The sequence below is a fragment of the Falco biarmicus genome, chromosome 2, assembly GCF_023638135.1.
Source record: "Falco biarmicus isolate bFalBia1 chromosome 2, bFalBia1.pri, whole genome shotgun sequence".
Lineage (NCBI taxonomy): Eukaryota > Metazoa > Chordata > Aves > Falconiformes > Falconidae > Falco > Falco biarmicus.
Genome location: NC_079289.1, coordinates 50287810 through 50307493, shown reverse-complemented (window position 1 = coordinate 50307493; position 19684 = coordinate 50287810). Strand labels below are relative to the sequence as shown.

The 19684-nt window shown below is 35.8% G+C and overlaps 1 long non-coding RNA gene across 1 annotated transcript; it reads left to right on the top strand.

Moving 5' to 3' along the window:
• The first annotated feature begins 4365 nt into the window (after nucleotides 1-4365).
• Nucleotides 4366-19652, top strand: LOC130145187 (uncharacterized). Its single transcript, XR_008820400.1, has 4 exons — nucleotides 4366-4443; nucleotides 15645-15747; nucleotides 16344-16512; nucleotides 18179-19652. It is a non-coding gene; the product is annotated as an uncharacterized LOC130145187 (long non-coding RNA).
• Nucleotides 19653-19684: the final 32 nt, after the last annotated feature.

Below are 19684 nucleotides of genomic sequence, written 5' to 3'. Positions count from 1 at the left end.
AAAGAGAGGAAATACCCATTAGTCCTCGATAATTTAGTTAAAAAATATGGGAAAAGAAACTGTAAAGAATTAGAGCTGCTATTTGGCAGGGCATGTGGTTTAAGAAGCAAACCTAAAGAGTTCTCATTTAAACATGTTGCTGTACCCTTTTTTCAGTGTGGAATGGAATGAACAGCCTGACTTGTAATTTAGCAAGATGTTTGAGAAAAAGTTTGAGGTTTGGTTTTGTTTTTTTTTTATTATTATGACTTTGAAAGATCTGTGCATACTATGTAATAACTATCATGCACTTTGGGTATCAGCAAATTTCTGGTCCTTAAAAGGAGCTACAGGCATTAAGTTAACAGAACTAACTTCTACTTAAAAAGGATATTTCAAGAAATACTTTGTAACTAAATTAAATAATGTGGAATTAAATTTGCAAATAACCTGTAAACAAAAGAACTGAAAACAGTAGCTGTAATCAAAGAATATGCAGCATATTTTATTTTAAACTGGGGTAAACAAAAAGTACCTCAAGTTACAAAAAGTTAAGCTACCTGGTGTGTCTGCTGAGTCATCTTACCTGTCAGAGTTGGTAGCACTTTGAAGGGTTCTTTGAAATACTGTTTAAAAATGTTAACCTGTACAGCCAGGCAAGCAGGAAATTGACCTCTGTTTCCTCCTGGGGTTGAAGTAGCACTGCACCATGACTCACACTTCTTTCAACATCATTCCAGTCTTACATGAAAAGACTGAAAGGTCTGAAAGACCAACACTTTTTGCCAAGTAACAGTCACACCTATATTAAGTGTAAGTGGAAATTATGCTTGAAGAATCTCATTTTCATGTTGTTAGTGCTGTCTCTAGCTGCAGAGGATTTGTGAAAAATTTTACTTTTTATGAATATTAGTTATGGTTTGTTTGTTTGTTTCTTTTCATTTATGAAGAAGTCAGTGAGGTCTCCTTGAAAGCAGAGACAATTCTTTAGAAACTTAGTAACAGGGCTGATATGCTATTAGACGTTTACAATGTTGGCATGAATTGAGCAATATGTCATTTCAGTTATCTCTTCAAAATGGTTTCCCAGTTACTATTTAAGACCACCACAGCAGCTGTAACAGACTGTTTATGAACTGCTTTTCCACAGTGAGCTAAGAACCCAGATAACAAAACACAAGTGCTGATTTAGAAGCAGTGAACCAGTAGAACAAATTAATACAGTTTAGCTGAGTAACAGTATAGTGCAATTTGCGCAGTGAAAAGAAATATTGATAAAGGAAAGCAAATGAGGAAAATATTCCAGTATTCCAGAGCAGTCAACCATGTTTTGTTTTATCATTTACAACACTTTGAGCACTGTAGCAATATTGCTATTGATTATGTCACAAATATTTTTACTAGTATAGTTAAGTAATCTAATAAATTATTATCTTCAAACTACTTTATCGTCCAATAAAATTAATGTCATTTAGGTGTTTATCTGGAGCTAGAAGTCCTTCCTTTTCCTCAATAATTGCAAAGAAGATCAAGAGATTGTAAAAATGTCAAGAAAAAACTTTTTATCTTACCTCTCCCTTCTTCGTAGGTTTTTTAGTAATTAAAAACTTTACATAAATCAGTGATAGAGATATAATAGTCAGATGTACTAAAAAAATTTTGTACCAAAAAAATTATGTACTAGATAAGTCCTTTTTTTTCCTACAAAATCTCTGTACTTTTTTTCTGATCCTTTTAGCAAAAAAATCAAAAAGGAAAGGTCAGTGGCAATAATAATGAGAACTGAAATGTAGGATTATAAATATTAAGATTCCACTTTATCTTTTTATGACATCTTAGTGCTGCGCTGGAGAGCTGTCTACAAATCGGCAGACCTCGGGTTCGCCTCAGAAAGAGAGAAGAAAACCACTAAGTATTGCTGGGGAAATAGCTTAAATAAGATATTATTTCAGCTTTGCAAGGAGCTGCAGTCTCCTGAAACCTTGTTTAAAGATTAGTATTACATAACGGTGTGATCTTTCATTTTTATTTCTTTTTTCTTTTAAAAAGTTGTTAATTAAATGTCAAGTTAAAAACAAGTAGTAATTTTTTCCTTCTTAACTTTCAGTCTTGACATAACAACTGTACAAAATAAAAATGTAGAGTAGCTTACTAGGTTTTGATATCCTGTACAAAAATAAAGGATCCTTCTTGGATTAGGCACTAGTTCTTGAAATACCCATTCAGTCTATAAAAAACCATCACCATAGAAAACTGTGATTTAAGGATGGGAGGTATCACCATTCACTAGCAAAGGCAGATATCTAGAAAATTTCATGAGCTATTTGAGTCAGCAAAATCATATTCTCACATAGGATGATATGAAGTTGATCTGAGATATAGTATTTTCAGGGAACAGGTACTATACAGTTCAGTGTAATCATCCAGCCAATGACTCTTTCACCAAGTCTGGTTTCCTCATATTGGCAGATATCCAAGAAGGAACGTTGCTGCTCTGGGACATGTTTCGCATTTCTCAGGAAGAACAAGATAATATAGTAATACTACTTCATCTGACAAGCAATTTTAGTAACTTTACAAGTAATGTTCTTTTTTTATTTTCTTCTCTTCACTTTCTTAGAATTAAAAGCTAATGATACAGTATCAAAGTTCCAGAAAGATAATTTTTCAGTATTTCAAAGAAAGGGAGAAAAGTCAATAGCTGTTATTCCTAATACCTTGAAAAACAGTTCTTTGTTTCACTTATTCACATGCATACAATAATTAACAATATAAGAGCAAGTATCGACTAATTAAAGCTATGTATTATATTTTATTTTGATTATATATAATAAGAACTTAATACAAATATGAATAGTTATGGGATTTTTATTTTTTCTTTCCTTTAATGAATCTGACATTTCCTGTCAGCTACACTTTGCTATATATGACTAAAATTACTACTATTGAGATTAAAACTTTATTACTAAACTCCCCTCTGGAATAGATACTCAGCCCCTTGTTTTCTGCTTTCAGTGACTTACTTTGTTCAAACTAATTAAGCAACTTTGAGGCTTCTTTGAAAATGTATTTTTAGGGGTTCATTTCTGGAGGAAAAGTATTTTATAGAAAAAGTAGGGCAATCCAAAACAATATTAAATATCTGTATGTACACTTTGGTATCATCATTTATATGTAAGTTTCATATATTTTATCCATGAGACCTCTGGTTCCTTCTCCGTTACATGTTAATTCTACCTCACTTTGTTTGACAGCCAAGACAACCTGTTTTTGATTCAGGGTAATTTGTAAGTCACAGGGATATCTAAGAAATAAACTCTGGAAAAAATACAGTTTCCACTTTTACAGTTTTGTCAATGTCAGTTTAAATGGGCAAGACTTAGAGGTGTTGACATCAATTTGCATTTTGCATACTTTGGGCAAGTTCTCCGCTGAAGATGAGCTAGAAATCGAAATGCTCATCATGTTATTGTATTCCACACCAGCATCTCATCAACAGAAAAAATGTCAAAAGTTTTGAGATACAGCAGTGCTAGACTGATGAAGGCATTTCAAGTAAAATGAAGCTTTGCATAGGGCTTCCTGTAATTTCCTTCTAATAGACAATGTTGGGGAGTTAAAAAGAATAGGAATACACAGAGCAAAGAAGAATAAACTTGAAAGGTGATGTTCCTTTACACTTTGCCTCATATTTCTTTGTGTATCACCTCATCTTAAACTCCAATGAGCTAAAAGAAAACAAACAAACAAATAAACAAAATATCAAATTAAGGGGGGTGGGAAAGAACCCAAAACAGCAAGAAAAGGAACATTTTGGAAAACAAAGGACAAAAAGAACATTGGAAAAAATAAACTATGTTTAAAAGCTGACAGGTCTGAAAACCCTGGGGAAGAATTTTACTGTATTTCATTGTGAAGTAGATTGTGGATAAACCTTTCCTTCCATGGGAAAAAAGAAAAAAAAAACAAAAACATTTTCACTAATAAATAACTTGGATATGTATAATAAATATATGACAATACAAATATATGAACTGCTACTTTTGGGAGTTTTCACATGATTCTGCAAAAGGTGTGCCATACAAAGCTTTGAATATTATAATTGTTACCCTTCACTGATTTCCTTCATGTCTTTCTTCTGCTCGTTTGCTTTTTACTTTTAAAACCATGTTTATTCCAAGCTATTCTTATCTCTTTGGATCTTTGCTTCTCATATGGTATATCACATGTCTTAGGCTTTCTCGTGCATGCATCTATGTGCCAGATGTTCTAGGGCACCTTTCCATTGTCTCTATTGATGTATTCTGTGCATTCATTTCAACAGACATCTGATGTCTGGGAGTGTATATTATATGCAAGAGTCATTAAACATATCTTCTTACTCACAGATTCAGAAGAACGTTTGGGTATTTGATGTACTAATTAAGAGATGGAAGCAATAAGTGCACTTAGAATTTCCCATCGGTAAGTTACACCATTTATTGAAACTTCACAAGAAATTATTTTCCTCATGCTCATTCAATATAGTTTGTACACTGTGTGCCTCACCTTGAGCTACAAGTTACAATAAAAGATGCCTATTGATATTGCTCAGTTTCACATGGTAATGTAACTACAGAACACTAACATATTCAATTGTCATGGGAATTTGGACAATTATTTTTTTATATATTTATATGGGAAATTTTGATCATAATTAATAGGTGAAATCCATACTGCAGCCTGTGGAGTAATCCATGCTGTAGTAGCTGGATACACCCTGAAGGGAGCTGTAGCCCATGGAAAGCCCATGGTGGAGCAGGCAGGAACTGTGGCCCATGGAGAGGAGCCCACACAGAAGCAGGTTTTCTGACAGGACATGTGAACCTATGGGGGATCCACACTGGAACAGTCCATACCTGAAGGATTATGCCCTGTGGAAAGGACCTATGCTAGAGCAGTTCTTGAACTGCAGCCCGTGGGAAGGACCCACACTGGAGATGTTCATGAAGAATTATCTTCTGCGGAAGCAACCTCATGCTGGAGCAGGGAAGGAGCGTGAGGAGGAGGGAGTGACAGAGATTGTTATAAACAGACCAAAATCCCCATTCCCCATCCTCCTACACTGCTTAGGGAGAGGAGGTAGAGAAAGGAAAGAAGGAATAGGTGGAGGGAAGTTGTTTATTTTAATTTTTGTTGCTGTTTCTTACCTCCCTAGTCTATTTTTAGTGGGCAGAAAATTCAATGAATTTTCCCCAAGTGGTGTCTGTCTTTTCCTGTGATGGTAGTTGGTGAGTGATCTCCCTGTCTTTATCTTGACTCGCAAACTTTTCTGTCTTTATTTTCTCCTCCTGTCCTGTTGAGGACAGGCTGTGACAGAGTGGCAAGACAGGGGGTTTAGCAGCCAGCCAAGGTCAAACCCACCACGGGGCATTACACCTTTCACAACAATTCTTCTGTCCTTATTCTTTAAGAAACTTCTTCATTTTTCAAGGGGAAAAACTTTCTTTATATACTGAAGATCACATGCTCGATTTCAGGCTTGGTTTTCAACATTGATAGTGGCACAAAATATTCAGACTATCCTTGCACAAAATAAGACCAATTACACATCCTATTTGTGAGTAATTCTGTAGTTTTAATTTTACAGCCTTGTAAGTTATTACTGGCACAAGAAGAAATTTGCTAAAGAGCTTCAGTAATGGAAGCATTGCATTGTCAGTACATTGCTACCTGTTGTGGTATGAGTGCAGTAGGGTTGCTGGAAAAAATAGTGTATGTCAGGTTAGCAGCACACACTGAAATTAGGCAAAAAATACTTTACTTTTTTGGTCATGGGGATACAGGAGAAACCACTAAGCCTAAATGAGTGATATTCTGTTTCAGTCCACTGCTGAAATATCATGGAACTGTCTCCTACTCCAGCTTACCTCTAACTCCGTGAAGCAGCACCTGTTGTGTTCTGCTACAGAGGAACATAACACTAATAATCAAAGTGACCAGTGAGAAACTGTTTGCGTCTTATTTAATCAAGTTTAAAAGGAAAATGTATTGAAATGACATGTATTCCTTAGAGAAGTAGTTATCCCCCAACTTGTGTGTGGATTAAATTGAGCTACTCCAGAAAATAAGCAAACAAAATCCTTATCTGAAGTGGATTGCAGTTTCTAAAAGTAACATTCATTTTGCTATAATTTAAGTCCAGGGAACTGACAAATTAAAGATCATTTTTACAGTCATTTTATACCTACATGTGACATTTTCCCTGTCAGATTGAAATTTCAATAGCAACTTCAGTCTTCTAACAGATAAGGAAACACAGTGTGTATATTCATTCAGTCTCTTCTACTATGTAAAATATTTCCTTAGTTATGCTCCCATGCTTCCTCTCTAGTCCCAAATGCATATTGCATTGTTTCCTTAAGATATGCATATATAATAATTATGAACACAAATTCTTAATTGTGTAGAGGTAGACTTAAAATTATGTTTATGTTTTGTGGGGTTTTGGTTGGGTTTTGATTGGTTTGTTTTTTTGTTTTTCTATTGGAGATGGGTATGGTTTACAGTATTGCAGAAAGCTGCAAATTTAAAAGGTAACCCATTTTCCTTTATATATGTAACTAACAGTATAAGCCTAAGATAAATCTTTTTTTTTAAAAAAAAGAAAACTTAGCATCCCTCAGCAAGTTATATAAAAATTGTAAATCTGGACTGGTTTCTTATATCTTATGTAAAAGTAATTAAAAATAGGTTTTTGATATAACCTTTATCAGAACCTTGGCTACTGTAGGTTTAAAATTACAGTGTCAATTTAAAAAATACCTTTCATTGTCCTCTGTAATCTTATTTGGAAGGAAATTGTTGGTGGAACTTGAAGAACAGTAAAAGAAACATAATAGCTGTTAAATATTTACTTACTACAAAGCAATATTTAGTTACCAATTCATACAACATTTAAGTAAGTTAATAACATTAATTCTTTTTGTAAGTAGCAATAGAAGGAAAATTTATTCTGGTATACACAATAGTCCCCTGAATAAAACTTTGTATTATGTGTTTAGAATAACAGCTTCATTACTGCTTAATCAAATTACCTCAAGCGAGTTTCAGTTGTTTATGATAATCAGGTATTTCTCACATTTGTAAAAAGAGGCTTTTAGAAATCTGAGGGCGACTGTGTTGGTATCAGTGTAAGAAATACTCAAAATAAAAGTCAGATTACTCTGAGGCAGCAGGGCTAGCATAGAAAGTTATGTGAAATAGCGAAGAGGAAGCATATAAGTGAAAAGGCAAATTCACACCCACCTTTCAAAACCCAAAGTGAATGCCTTGACTACTGGAAAGGCTCTTCTGAAGTGAGACCTTGCCACTGAGCAAGAAAGATCTTTCCCTTAATAAAGGAAAAGACTTAACTTCTGGACTACATTCCTAGGACAGTCTATACATTAAATTGAGTGACAGCTTAATGTAAAAGTGATAAACAATCTTAAGAACACAGAAAGTAGGCATTTTTCCTTTAGATCAGTAGCCCGTCATCAAACTGCAAAATGAAGCTGGTTGGTAATTACAATAGTGTCCATTCTCTGGGCTGGAAAGCAAAGAACTCACTCAACGCTGGTGGTAGCTGTAATGTGAAACTCTTCGCTCCGTCAAGGGCAGAATGGTCCTGTCTATACAAGCCATTGGTGAAAGCCTCTGGACACATGCAAATCTCTTAGCTTGCCTGGTCTTCTGCTGGGAGAGTACGTGATACAGGCCAAAACCTGTGGTTGAAATCATCATACAAATAAGTGGTATGAATAATGGCAGGACAGTGCTAAAGATCTGTTTATTTTCTCTCTTTTTCTCTTTCTGTCCGTACTTGTTTTATTTTCAAGACTACCCTATTTGAAGGCAGCCTGTAATTACAATTTAAAGTCCCTTTTTGAAGAATAAGATGTAAATGAAAGGGTTTTTTTATCTGAGAAGTACACTTGTAACTGAATAGTTGATTAGTATTTATCAGAAAATACTAAACCTCCAGTGATTTTGAGAGAAATGATGTAGCTTGCACTACTTTTTCTTAATGAATGATCAGTAGTCTCAAGAATATTCTGGAATGTTAGACCTGGCTTGATATATGTCCCTGACACTGAGCGTCTTGAGCTCATAATCTCATAGGAAGACTGCAAAGAATCCCAGCAAAGTCAAAGTCTCTGAAGTTCTCAGTTAGCAATGTAGTTTATCTGAACCAGATTACTGAGGCATACAAAATATTGTCAGTACTTACTGTTACAGGTTACATTATTGCAAGTAGGAATATATAAGATTACTGATGTAATTTACAGGTAATTAATCAGATTATGTAATAGCAATACAAACTTGAATTTTCATAAATTCATTACATCAAAATTACAGAACCATACAATTATCATTGTGCAAATTTCTCTAATGCACATATACCATTAAAACCATTGTCACAGTATAACAGGCATAAAAGTCTGTACAAGCTATTTAAAAAAATGAGGTTCATGTTAAAAAAAGTTAAACCAATTATTCATTCCATAATTTTTCCCTATTTTAACCACAGAAATTTCAGTCCAGTGTTATAAAATGTATTACCATAATTATGGATATTATTTTTGTTTTGTTGCTCAGTTTTGTCTCTATACTTCTAAAGCAAAAAAAAACCCCTGAAAACATTAAGATTTATTTAGATACACTTAGTCACATAAGTCGTCTTGCTTTCTTAAGAAAAATACACCAAGCTTAGAGATACTATATGCATTATTATGGCAATATGCCAAATTAAATCACAAAGCTATTAAAGAATTAAAAAGCATAACAACTAAGAGGTCCATTTGGGGGAAAAATTGAATTCACAGGGGGTTTATTTGCCTGTTTATTTTACAGTATGATGCTCTCTATTGATTATTTCAGAAATGGGCAAGTCAGAGAAATCTGACATGACGAAGCAAGTAACATTCAGCATTTTCACATATCTGTTCTTGCCTTCATTGCATTGTGACCAACTGGATATTCACCAAGACCACCCAACAAACAGATCAGATGATAAAAGCTATAGCATATACAGTGGAAAACAGAATGACACTTATTCGGTCTCAATGTCAAATCATCCTGTGTCACACTACATTGAGATATTTTTTAACAAGATTTAGCTGATTGATAAAAAAGCTTAGTTAATAGAACAAAACAGGCTAAAACACATGGATGAGTCAAGGTATATGATTGTTATGTACTATATCTTACAGGTACTTATGCCACAGAAATGTTGCCAAATTACTCTGTCCTGAGACACTCTTAATAAGAATCATAGAATTCTAGAATGCTTTGGGTTGAAAGGGACCTAATTGAAAGTTCACCTAGTTCAACCACTCCTGTGAAGACTAACGATATCTTCAGCTAGATTAGACTGCTCAGTTCCCCATCCAACATCATCTGGAATGTGTTCAGGGATGGGGCATCTACTGCTGCTCTGGGAAACCTGTTCCAGTGTATCACCACCCTCATCCTAGAAAATTTCTTCCTTATATCTGTTTAAATCCACTCTCTTTTAGTTTAAAATCATTACCCCTTGCCTTATCGCAACAGGCCCTGCTAGAAGGTTGTCCCCACCTTTCTTGTAAGCCCCCTTTAAGTACTGAAAGGCCACAATAAGGTCTATCTGGACCCTCTTCCAGGCTGCGCTGCTGTTCAGTGAGACGTGGACAGGCTGGAGAGTTGGGCAGAGACTAATGTAATGAAGTTCAGTGAAGGCCCTGCACCCAGGGAGGAATAACCTCGTGCACCAGGACAGGCTGGGGTTGACCTGCTGGAATGCAGCTCTGCAGACAAGGACCTGGAAGTTCTGGTGAGCAGCAAGTTGCCCATGAGCCAGCAGTGTGACCTGGTGGCCCAGGAGGCCGGTGGGATCCCGGGGTGCAGCAGGAGGAGTGTGGCCAGCAGGTCGAGGGAGGTGATTCTTTCCCTCTTCTTTGCCCTGGTGAGGCCGCATCTGGAGTGCTGTGTCCAGTTCTGGGCTCCCCAGTTCAAGAGAGTCAGGGAACTGCTGGAGAAGGTCCAGCAGAGGGCTACAAAGGTGACTAGGGCACTGGAGCATCTCCCTTATGAGGAAAGGCTGAGAGAGCTGTGCAAGTTTAGCCTGGAGAAGGGAAGACAGAGGGGATTTTATCAGTGTCTACAAGTATGTTAAGGGTGAGTGTCAAAAGGATGGGGCCAGGCTCCTAAGTTTTTTTCATTATTTATATTCACTGTCAGCATCACACATAGCTTTTCACTCTGTGTTCATGCTTTACCTAGTGAACTATGTTAATACTGCACCATGTAGTCCAGTTTTATTTCATGCAGTTACTGCTTTCAATTTGGATTCGTAAAAATGTACTGTTCACTTAAACACCATTCAACCAGAGCCTATAAAGAAAATTGTTGAGAAGCCAACTGGAAAATATGCTATTCACTGAAGTTTTAAATGTTTGGATTTTTTTTTCTCTGAATGAGAGCCATTAAAATGAAAGAGTTTATCTAGGGCATTACTTACTCCCATTTTAGTCCATGCTTTTTGACAGGCATCGGAAAGATAACAGCTGAACAAATACTTACAAGTTTAATGGGTAAAACTTCTTAGTGAAAAGGTCTCATTATGTCTAATCAAATTAATGTGAGGTGCAGCAGCATATCAGTTATAACAATTACAATATGAGCCTAGAAGATGTTAAGGCACTCTTTGCTGCTATTATTTCATTGTATAGAGTTATCAAAGAAATCAGTACAGAGTTAAAATGGTGACACATCTGCCTTTTTTGCAGTGCCTTTCAAATTTATCCTAAACAATTTTGCAACACTGTGGTGGTGCGCTCTGCCATCCTCTCCTAAAAATGAACAATTCTGTTCAGCTCAAAGTGGATTTAGGAGTTTGACCTGAGCAGCTCGCCTATCGCACAAAGCATGTAACAGATGTGGTCTAAACAAGCTGAGTGAACTTGGGCTGAGGCACGGGCCTCACAGGCTGGTGTTGCTTACGTGAAGGCCAGGAGGACCCCTGCACGGCTGTCGCTGTAAACGTGTACCATAAATCTGTCTGCACTGAATCCTCCCTGCGCCATGCTAACTCATTGAGCCCAACTGACCTTCCAGAACTGATACCTTGTTCAGGGCCAGTCAGCACACAATAATAGACTTAGTCCCACCTTGCCATGAACATAAAATCTGTCATTTTAGAATCCTTTTATTCTTTCTTTGAGGAGAGAATTCTAACTGGGACGGGTCAATGAGCCTGGACCTCTCTCCTCCCAAAGCAGGGATGCCTCTTTGGTGTGACTTGCAGCTCTGACTATGTTGGATGTTACCTGGGACAATTCTACTAACAGAAGTGCTGTATTCTTTACTTAGGCTTGATGTTTGCAGTGAGTGTATTTATCAATGGCAATTCTGGATTTGTTACATCTGTTGCCTTAATAAGTCACGTATTTTTTCAGCTTTGCAAAACTCTTTCAGTGAAAGTCCTTAAGTGGGGCTCTGACAAGCAAGCTGGTGAGTGGCTGTACATATAATCCTTTACACCTGAAATTTTTGACCAAATCTAAGACTAGCACTGAATCTAGCCACACCTAGACTCCGCTCTGAGAAGGAGTTCAGAAAGGAAGGAGATCCTTTCTGAACCTCTTAACTCAATGGGAGGGCAGTCTCCCCCTAGCCCCCAGCCATTTGTCACTCTTAATGTGACACTTACATAATGTATATGAAGAATACATGCAAAGGACTGCAGATTTTGTTTTCTGCCATCTCCTTGCCACAAAGGACAAAAGTTTAAAAGAATAAAGTTAACTTTAGCAGTCTTTTTGACCATTTGTCACAGGCGTAAGATGCACTGAAGTGGCAGAGAAACTTGTCACATATAGTTAAAGGAAGAATGTCAATGAAGTCCTTCTAGGAGAATGACTTTACATGTGTTATCCATCAAGTGTGACTGTTAGGATATAACATCTGAAATTCCTGTTTTATTCTCATGAACACGAGGAGATTAGTTAGCTGTGGGTTTAACAGTTGGGACTGTAGTGCATCGCTACTGGGAATGCATCAGTAAGGTGTGAGATCTGGAACATGAAATGTGGTCACAGCTATGCATTCTTCTTCCTCTCCCGTGTAGGCTGAGGATGTATTGATCCATGAAGTTGTTTATGTTTCCTGCTATCATTAAGACACTCTTGGCACACAGGTCTACATGCATGAAACATTTTCTTAGCATATCTTTAAATGCTTCCACTCAAATAAATTCTGATTATCTTTTAATTTATATAATATCTGTAAATAAATAAAATATTTTTCTTAGTTCTTTAAGAGTTGCATTGATAATTCTTTTTATACCTTGAAGTTTATTCACAAGAAACAACTTCAAAATAAACACATCTACGCTGTGCTGTTTTCAGTTTAAATGACATCCTGTCACGTAAGGTTTTTAAGTTGTTTTGATGCTTAAAAAGCAGTGTGGCAAATATTGCACAGAAATATTTACTGTTATTTACCTGTTAGGCTTTAAGTGTTGTGGAATTTTTCTTATATGCTGCAATATCTGCAGAAGACCATTATATTTCTGGAAGTTCGTATCAAAAGAGAAATTTAAAGCATGGACTTATTTCAGATTGCTATCTGTTCACATCTGATACTATGAGTCTGACAGCTATAAATACAAATAGTAACACTATAAAAAGGATATTAATATACATTCTTTTCAAGACCAAAATATTAAATTTTAAATTTTAAATAAAAAATAATATGTTAATATAAGACAGTATACTTATACACTTTTAATAAGAAATTATGTTGTATATTGCAAACATATATTATATATTATTGCAGTTTAATAATATTAGAAATTTAAAATATATAAATAAATGTTTAAAATACCATCTTAACATGCTGATTATATTTTATTTGTTATGATTAGTATAGCATATATTTATTATATGCTATCCATTATAATTATAGCACTAATGCATTATAATACTTACACAATTATATAATATATTGCAATGTAATTAAAATATTAATCTATGCAATATAATAATGTAATAGTAAAATCTGATTTGTTAATTCTTGACAGACAATCAAGGATGCTTCCTATTCCATCTACATATGCTTAAAAGCAACTGAGGCTAATCCATACACTGCTGTAAAAGGTTTTAGTTATACTACATGCATAAAGACTGCATTTTTTATTATTGTCATTTTAATCTCTGGTACAAGCCTTTGTCATTTATAAGCCTGGAACTCTTGTTATTAATCTTCCATTGCCTTTAAACTATGCTTGTTTCATATTTTCTCATTCATGTTAACATTTCAGTGACTTCCATAAAATAGCAGTGAATTGCCCCGCAGTCCCCAGAGAACATGGAAACTTAGGGCATTAGCAAAGAATATTATGGATTTTTAAGACATGGCTGCTACAACCAGTGTCTTTAGACGTGTAAAATTCTATATAACTGGAGTCATAGAGGGACACAGGTAGCTGCCTGTGCCATCCCTCAGATAAAGGGACAAGACAACTCCCAGAACCATATAAATCTCACAGACAGGCAAGCAAATGGACAGATTTGCTGAGCTTTGCAGCCTTAGATCAGCAATGTTACCAAGAAATGGAAGAACGACAAATGGTTCAAAAATAGTCTGTGGAGCCTTTCTGTACAAATCTGGGTTTTTACACTTGCAGAATGGCTTAAATCATGCTACATAAATAATTAAAAGTACATAAATAAACAAGCAAAACATGTGAGGAGAGAGGCAAACTAATCCAAAATTGCTTACAATTATGAACAGTCTATGTCACCCCATGATACTGCAACTTTAAGGCACCTGGGTTAAGTGGACATCTTTCCCTCAGGGATGGTTTACTTTGTTTATTCAAGACTGACAAAAAAAAGTCATTCTTTAAGGGGGAAAAATTATGAAAAGAACAGAAAACTGGCAAATGGGCAGGTGTGGGCAAAAGCCACTAGCTTTACCAGCCTCCCACCAACATACCAGCTTTAGGATAACGGTCGTCTTACACTATGGTATGGTTTGTTGCTAGGTTTTGAGAAAGTTAGAAAGTACACCTTTGCTTTCTTGGTGGTAATATGCATAGAGTGCATCAAAGCACTCCAGAACCATCAATTACAACAGACTTTTGAGGCTGTTCTAGTAAAAGAGCAGCTCCAGCTTTAGGAATCCTGCTTCCACATGAAAACCCCCACAGCCAGATGAGAAAATAATGGTCATATAAAAAAACACCTTGACTGTTCAAAATGGGTTTATTACTTTTAGCAGCTGTACTTACTGCCAGCTGGCTTTATAAAAAGGGGTGCATCATCTGTCCTCTAGACAGGATAAATCTCATAAACCATAGTCAGCAGGAATAGGCTTATATTGTTTGCCCTGGCAATTTTGCCAGTAGCATATTTCTGTACATAATGAATTACAACTAAATTTATCCAGTTGGTTAATCCTGTCATGGACATATATGGCATAAATATTGTGGGATGATGGTCTGAGTTGCTTTCTGGAGTTTATTCATGGAGTAGGCAGAGCATAATCCTCTGTCATTGCTTCTGTTCCCTTTTGGACATAAAGTTGCAAGAGTGGTGACTAGGAAGTATTCTCTGTCCATCTTCCCTTTAAAAGTGACAGAAGAATTTCTCTAGGAAGTCCCCTCACATGTATTTTATGAGAGATTACAGGAGTTGCAAGGGAGCCTATGACCTTAGAAGAAAGTATCTTAATTTGTCTATTTGATGTCTTCATCATTCTAAGTACAGGTCAAAATGGCTCAATTCTCACAAGATGAGCAATTTTGGAAATTCTTCACCAGTGCTTCATTCTTCTATAAGGCATTTATTCATTTGGGTTGCTAGCCTCCCCTGATCTTTCTAGTCTTTCTCTACCTGCAAGTTAAATATTGCTAATTAACACATGAGATTTTGATTTATGCTAGCAGAATACCAAGTCACAGTAGACAGACTTTGCAGTAATCATCCTAGCCTAGAGCAGACAGGAGTCTACCAAAGTCATCAATGCCAAGGCTTCTTGCATACCAACACTGTTCCATTCACAGGAACAAAGACACCTAAAATTAACACTTGTGTTATAGTAAAATAAGAATTAGAATTATTATCCTGAGAGCAGAACTGAAGTTACGTATTAAGAAAATGAATAATTATAGGTAATACAGAAAAAGGCATAGTGAGAATGACATTGTACAAGTCACTCATGACATTGTCTAAAATACAGCAGATATTTCTGGTAGTTCACTCCCAAGAAAAATTAATTTGTGCTAGAATAAATGCATGCAAGGGTTACTAGAATAATGAAAGGCTGATAGATCTTTGACTGCTTATGAGACATAACTGCAATCTATACTACAAATGATGGAGGAGAGCTATCCAAACGGAGAACAATCTTGACACAAGCAAAAATTGATATAAACTGCCCATGAATACATTGAGACTGGAAAGGACACTTCCTATCCATCATATAGTGATATTCTGTAGCAGCTTTACCCTCAGTGAAGTATGAGCAAAAAAAAGTGTAGCTACAGTCAAGTAAACATTTGATATACCATGACAAAAATTACATACTGTGATTGTATTCAAGAACATGGAACTGACTCAGTGATCCAGAAGGGTTATTAATATGCTATTTCTATATTCCAGTTTTAAAGTTTACCTGAGGTTCCTGAAGCACAGAAGAAGCATTTTCATGAAGACTGCAAAAACAGGAGAAAAAGGAGAATGATCAGTTCTATTGAGAGCAAAAGTGAGTGTCTATAAAAACACATGGCCAAAGTATTTCTAAAAATAGCCTCTCTCAAGCACCTGACTGAAAATGGAACTCTGACAATCTTCAGTGTACCAGGAACATATGTAAACTAAAAAAATTGTCCAGCTAGATGGACTGGAAGCTGTGTTTGTATTTCCATATGTATTTGCATTTGTATTTGTATATATGCATGTATGTATATATATATGTATATGCATATGTATACAATTGCAAGCAATACAATATGCTTTATATATCTTCATCAGAGAAGTAGTTATCCATGATAAACTGTTGAAATTTTGATTAGCTGTAGTATGCTGACCTTTGTTTTATATTAATACTCAAATAGGTTGATGCAGTGAGAAATTAATTTTCTTAAACAAAGCTATTGTGTAAATAATTGATATAATAATGATACCCTTCATGGAGTCCAAACTTAAGAAAGGGCTTTTGAAGGAAGCAGTTCAATATGGATAGAAATGGAAGTACATGTGTGCATATATACATATACCATCAGTTTGCATCTTTGTAGAGTAAAATTCCATACTTCAGAAAAAAATAGAGGCTAGCTATACAAATATTCCTTTCCATAGGTGTTTCTGGCAGTGTGCTCCCCACTGGCCATTTATAAATAGTGGACAGCCCAGAGCCTGTTGAGTTCTGCATGGCATCAGGTTGCATGCCAGGACCTCTCCTTGAGCAGGGATGCCTCTCCAGGTTACTCCTCAAAGCTGAGAGTTTTCTTCCTGCAACAGATTCTTGGTAAGTGATTAATAGCATGCTAAACTTTGAAATATTAGCTAAGCAATAAAAAGGATTGATTTTGCACATATAACCCTTTAGACATAAACCATTGACTAAGTCTGGGAATAGGATTGGATCCAGCCGCACCTAGGCTCCTCTCTGAGTAGGAATGTAGAAAGCAAGGCAGTCCTTTCTGAGCCTCATGGCTCAAGGAGAGGATCTCCCTGACAGTTTTGTTTGAACCTGTCCTCTGTGCGGTAGTAATCAAGTGTACTTTGCCATTGAACTTTGTTAATTCACTGTTTTATTTCAATGAATATTTTGTTGCTTCTCTTTTACGAGGGTATCCACAATGGTTACACGTTATTACTGCTGCTAAATACTTGTTAAAAAATATATTTATATTTAATGTTGTTGCATCTTTCTGCAGTATATTGATTGATTCCACTGATGATATTGTATTTGGACTGTTATGAAAGATACTGTATTTGAGGAATTTGTGATCTCAGGCAAGCCATGTCAGGCCTAATAACCCCTATGCCAGCATGAGTGACCACTGTATAACCTTACCAATGTAACAATGCCAGAGAACATGCTGGGATGCCCAGAACATGCTGCTCCTGGATGTAGCTCCCAGATACATGCAGCTGGATATACTCTGGTGAACAAAAAGAGACAACATTCCTATGTGTCAAGACAAGAAATATAGTTTTGTTTATTACACTAAATAGCGGATACCATGGTAATAGAGGAAGACTGAACCTCTCCATGGCTGGGAATTCTGCATAGTGTGCTTTGTCTGTCCACTGGGCATTTGTCCAAAGCTGAAGTTCCCAACATCTGAAGGGATATAATATTCACTCACAATCTATATTTCACTTTCTATTTCTTACTATTAACAAATTTTACTATGTTGTTGTGCCTTTTTTATTGAGACCTGGAAATAAATCTGTACCCTTTCCAGTGCAGAACAGAGATCCTTTTTTTTTGTAGAAATTTATCCTACATTCATATAAACTGTTTTTCGTTGATACATTTGTATTTTTATTTCTTGCATGTGATGTGGAATCAGAGTCCTTTTTCTGTAATAAGTAAGTTGCTAAGACTCTACTTTATACATGTTCACTACTGTAATTGGAAACGTCACAGGAAATGAAGCATGAACTACAGAACAAAAATGTATTGTTAAGGAAATGGTGCAAAGTTCCATGCAAGCTAGGTAGACCAAATCATAGTTGGTTTGTTTCTTTGGTTTTTCTTTCAGATGCTTTTCCTTCTTTTTTAAAAATAATTGCTTATTCTATACCTGTGCTTCTGTAGCCTTACATTTGTCCTTTCTTCCAATTAAACTTCCTCAGTTCCTGTCTTTTATTAGCTCAGAAGGTTTTCTTTCTTACTCCTAGTCTATTACACCAGATAAAATCAACATCAATTACATGTTCACCAACTGATGAGCATGCATGCATCCGATAGCTGTATTTTACCATAAGGAGTCTGAGATTTCTCACTTTGCTATTTAAACAGTAATTTTCTCTTTTGCAACGTCAATGGAAAATGCTATTCTGATGGCCAAGTTTTGCATACATGCACCACCTTTCCCCCTGTTTATTACAAGTATACATACAGTTATTCAAAATACAAGAAGATTAAAATCCAGTTCTTTTTTATTTCCTTCTTTTTACAGAAGTCTCATAAACAGGATTAATAACTTGTGTGTGTCTTTTACTTTATTGTAAAGACTGGTCTAGAAAGTTTCCTCCCCCCCAAAAAAAAATCAAAGATGTGCCTTTGTGTCAAAGATGGACAACAGCATCCCAGCTCCATTTTGAAGAGCATTACCAGCAGATTGAGGAAGGTTGTCCTTTCCCTCTCCTCAGTCCTTGTGAGGCCACATCTGGAGTGTGGTGTCTGAAGTGTCCTGGTCTGAGTTGCCCAGTATAAAAGAGACATGGATATAAAAAAGGAGGTCCAGCAAAAGGACATGAAGATAATTAAGTTATCAGAGCATCTGTCTATGAGGGGAAGCTGTGAGACCTGGGATTGTTCAGCCTGGAGAAGAAAAGACTACAGGAAGATGATATTGCTGTCTACCAGTACCCAATCAGAAGATACAGAGAAGACAGAGTCCAACTCTTTAAAGAGGTTAAATGAGAAGCAATGGACACAGGTTGGAACATGGGAAATTGCAATTAAATATGATGAAGCATATATTATTATAAGGGTAATTGAGCACTGCAACATGTTGCTCAGAGAGTTTCTGGGATATTTGTCCTTGGAGGTGTTCAAGACTGTACTGGCCACAGCCTTGAACAGTCTGACCTGATTAGACCTGCTTTTAGCAGGTTTGGACTAGAGACCTCCAAAGGTCCTTCCCGACTGACAATGTTCTGTGACTAACACACAGCATTCTGTATTTCCAGAGATACCCCACGTTGTTGGGTTCATCATGCAGTTCTAGCTAACTCACTCACTGAAATGGTACAGCCAGTGTCACTGGAATGGTATAGCTAGTGTTTTGGTCAAGAGAAAAAAACACTTTGAAAATCTTAAATAGTATCAAGACTACAAAGATTGGTTTTGATAGAATGCTTTTAAGTGGTAGATTTATATCACAAGTATGTATTCAAACAAAAAAAGTGCAGTGGTAGAGAAGAAGATGAACTGTATGACTATTGTTTTCTCTTTGCAATTCCTACTCATATGTCATTGGCAGAAAATTTTCACATATCCTAAGACTAAGTACTCACAAATATTTATGGCAACAAACTATATGGTATCTTGAAAATGCTAGATGAATTTAGATTGTTTTATAAAATTTGCACTATGCTGTTTGGCTACTCAGAAGTAAGCTAGAATGTAAATAAGCATAGCAGGATTTTCAGACTTCATTCTTCTCATCTCTTAAAGATTTCTTATTATCAGAATTTCTTATTCTCATCTTTACATTTACCTTTGACTTATTTTATTGTTTGGGGTTTTTTACCAGAGAATTCATCATTTGTCCCAGTACATAAGTAATTAGTATTATTAGGACAATTTCAAGGGGAAGAAAACATCACTTCATTATGAAAATTTAATTTTAAATGTTTCAATTTTTTAAAAGTATTTTTAATGATTTTCAGCTATTCAGAAATAAATCAGCCATTTATTTAAAAATATATGTACTGCATTGATTTTTTTTTTTTTTTAT